General features: G+C 40.4%; 1 non-coding gene across 1 annotated transcript; it reads right to left on the bottom strand.

Annotated features, from left to right (window-relative positions):
- Positions 1-1773: 1773 nt before the first annotated feature.
- Positions 1774-1877, bottom strand: LOC128592631 (U6 spliceosomal RNA). Its single transcript, XR_008381954.1, has one exon. It is a non-coding gene; the product is annotated as a U6 spliceosomal RNA (small nuclear RNA).
- Positions 1878-3288: the final 1411 nt, after the last annotated feature.

The following is a 3288-nucleotide window of genomic DNA, read 5'->3' as shown; positions in this document are numbered from 1 at the left end:
GCAGCTTCCGTACCCAGACGGAGAAGTGTTAGCCTTATTTAAAAGTTCAGTGTAAAATGTGGAGTCATTCATTTCCTTTGCCTTGTCTCCATAACCATTTTGTTGTCTTCCGTTTCCATGGCCCAATGCTTGGGTAATCAGTGATCTGAGTTATATACTTTTTAACAGACTTTTTTTTTTTTTTTTGTGGTTTGTGGCCGGGGCTAGGTTTGAACCTGCCACCTCCGGCATATGGGACCGGCGCCCTACTCCTTGAGCCACAGGCGCCACTTGACTTTTTTTTTTTTTTTTAAAGAAGTTTTAGGTTCACAGCAAAATTGCACACAAGGCAGAGGGATTTCTCCCTGCCGATGCTAGAATGTGTGTGTTACACTGACGCAGTGTTGTCACCCAGAGCCCACGTCTATGGTGGGGCTGGCATCTCCTGTGGCACATCTGTGGGTTTGGACGAATGTATAACCATGTGTGTTCATCATTGTAGGGCCACTGACCACCCGTCCCTCCCTGGCAAGCACCAACTCTTATTGTCACTATATGTGTGCCTTTTTCAAAATGTCTTATAATTAGAATCAGAAGGGCATTTAAGAACCCTCCATGACCTTTCAGGGTTGATGGCTCATTTCTTTTTGGTGCTGTATAATATTCCACTTTCTGGACACACTACAGTTTATTTGTCCCTTCACTTGCTGTGGGACATCTTGGTGGCTTCTTCTAAGTTTTGGAAATTATGAATAAAGCTGCTTTAAACATCTGTGTGCAGGTTTGTGCATGGACGCTCGGCTATGATGTGTTTTAATAGGCCCTGAATGAACTTCTGGAATTTATCATGATCACCATAGAGGATGGGACACAGAGAATCGGGGAGAAGGCGTGCAGGGGCCTTCTGCCTCCTTTAACTCTCAAAGCCTTTTACGCAGTAAGAACACCCTCCACTGGACTTTCTTTCAGTTGCTAACATTCTCAGAGCAATCAATGTGACTTTGAGGCACACGTATATTTTACTCCATAGACAATATTTGGCATATGCATTCTTCCAGCTTCTAAGAAATGTATGTAGTTTAAACCAATTTAAAGGGTACATTTACAGAAAAAAACTTGGGCCCCCACGAGTGTGCGTAGGGCATAGTTATCCAAGTGCTTCATAGACCTCTAGCATGCTCCTCTTCTAAGGGCGGCAGCTTCCCCTTGGTGTTCCTGGGAGCAGGTAGGCAGCGGGCGGCCCTCCAAACTCCCCCATCTCTTGAGTGCTTCTCCTTCAGCAGGCAGCTTCTGGGAGGAACTGAGCGGTCACAAGAAGGATGCTCATGGTGTGACCTTGCCGGGGCCAGCTCTGAGTCTGACCATATCTGTAGAATTTAATTGATTTAAGCTTCTTATTGAAAGGAACAGGCACAGATATTTTGTAATCTCTTAAATTCACTTTCCTTACTCAGCTCACTGAGCAAACTTTATTTTAACATATCGCTCCAGATTCTCCAGCAATGGTTTCCAGTGCAGGCTACCCAAGGAGGCCCTGCCGTTGTTAGCACTTCTTCCCATCACGCTTCCCAAACTTGTCTCTTTAGGGTCTGCTTCCCTCCGGCTTCCCTCGGAAATGGGCCCTTTCCCTTGACACTTAAAACCGCTGAGCCTAGCCAGAGAATCAACCACAATTTTCACGGTGTTTATGCATTGACACTCAGATGTGAGGACATGTTCTTTGGAATATAGGAATTAAAGGAAAACTCTCAAGCACTTCTAAAAAGTATATCTTTTTTTTTTTTTTTTTTTTTTTTAAATATGGAACACTTCCTGAATTTGTGTGTCATCCTTGTTTAGGGGTCATGCTAATCTTTTCTGTACTGTTCCAGTTACTTTTTAAAATTAAACCATCTATTGAGGAATGATTTATATGCGGTAAAATTCACCCTTTTGTCAGTTTTTACAGATACGTACAGTCACGTAACTGCCATTAAGACACTGAATAGTCCCATAAGCCCCCAAATTCTTGTCATACCAGCTGGTCATCAACACCTCCACCCAACACACATGACGCCCGTGACAGTCGCTTTTCTTTTCCCATAGCTTTGTCTTTGATGTCACACAGATTGAGTCATGTAGTGTGTGGTATTTAGTGTCTGGTGTTTTCCACCCAGCGTGATGCATTTGTGATTTACCTGTGAGGTCACATGTATCAGGGGTTCGTATATACACCTTTAGATATCTGAGTGGCATTCCGGTTTTTGGATGTACCACAGTTTATTCATCAGGTAAAAGTCATCTGAGTCATTCCAGTTCTGGTGATGACGGGTTAAGCCACTATCAACGTTCACATACAAGTTTTGTTGTGAATGTTAGTTTCCATGTCACTTGGGCAAATACGTAGACACAGGATTGTTGGGTCATATAGTGAGTGCACGTTTCACTTTATGAGGAATTGTCAAACTATTTCCCAAAGTGATCATAAGATTTGGCATTTAAACTAGCTATGTGCCAGAGTTCCAATTGCTTCACATCCTGGGTAGCATTTGGTATTAGTTAAAAACAAACAAACCGATAACAAATCTTCATTGCTGTCAAATTGTACTTCTAAAAAGTGTGTACTGGTATTGCATTGCAGTTTTCATTTGATTTTCTCTAATGATGAATGACAGAAATTTTTTTTTAAGTTTATTTTTTATTTTTATTTTCAGATTAACATGCCGGTACAGATGTTTAGGCTACATTGCTTTCATTCCTAAGGTAAAGTTCAAGTTGTGGTTGAGCCCTTCACCCAGGGGGTGTGCTGGACAACCTCCCCCCCCTTTTTTAATGTGCTTTTTTTCCATCCATATATTATCTTTGGTAAAATGTCTATACAAATCTTTTTCTTATTTTTAATGGGGTTATTTTATGTATATTGATATTCATATCTTCTCTTTGCAAATTATTTGTCAAATAGATTCTTTGGAAGTATTTTCTCCAAGGGTATAGCTGGCTTTTTAAAAATGTTTAATTAACAGGGTCCTTCAAAGAGAAAAAGATTTTACCTTTGATGCACAAGAATTTATTGATCTTTTTCTTTTATTATTCATGCTTTTATTGTTGTCTAAGAAATTTTTGCCTAAAATATCACAGATATTTTCTCCTATGTTTCCTAGCAGGAATTTTATAGTTTTAGGTTTAAGTTTCGAGTTAGTGTTTGGAATGGGGCGAGGCGTAGGTGGGCTTTAATTATTTATTTACACATGGATGTCCCATTGTTCCAACATTATGTGTTGCAAAGACTATTCTTTTCCTCATTAAGGTACTTTTGCAACTTTGTTAATG

The sequence above is a fragment of the Nycticebus coucang genome, chromosome 1, assembly GCF_027406575.1.
Source record: "Nycticebus coucang isolate mNycCou1 chromosome 1, mNycCou1.pri, whole genome shotgun sequence".
In the NCBI taxonomy this organism is placed as follows: domain Eukaryota; kingdom Metazoa; phylum Chordata; class Mammalia; order Primates; family Lorisidae; genus Nycticebus; species Nycticebus coucang.
This window is presented reverse-complemented; position numbering and strand designations above follow the sequence as displayed.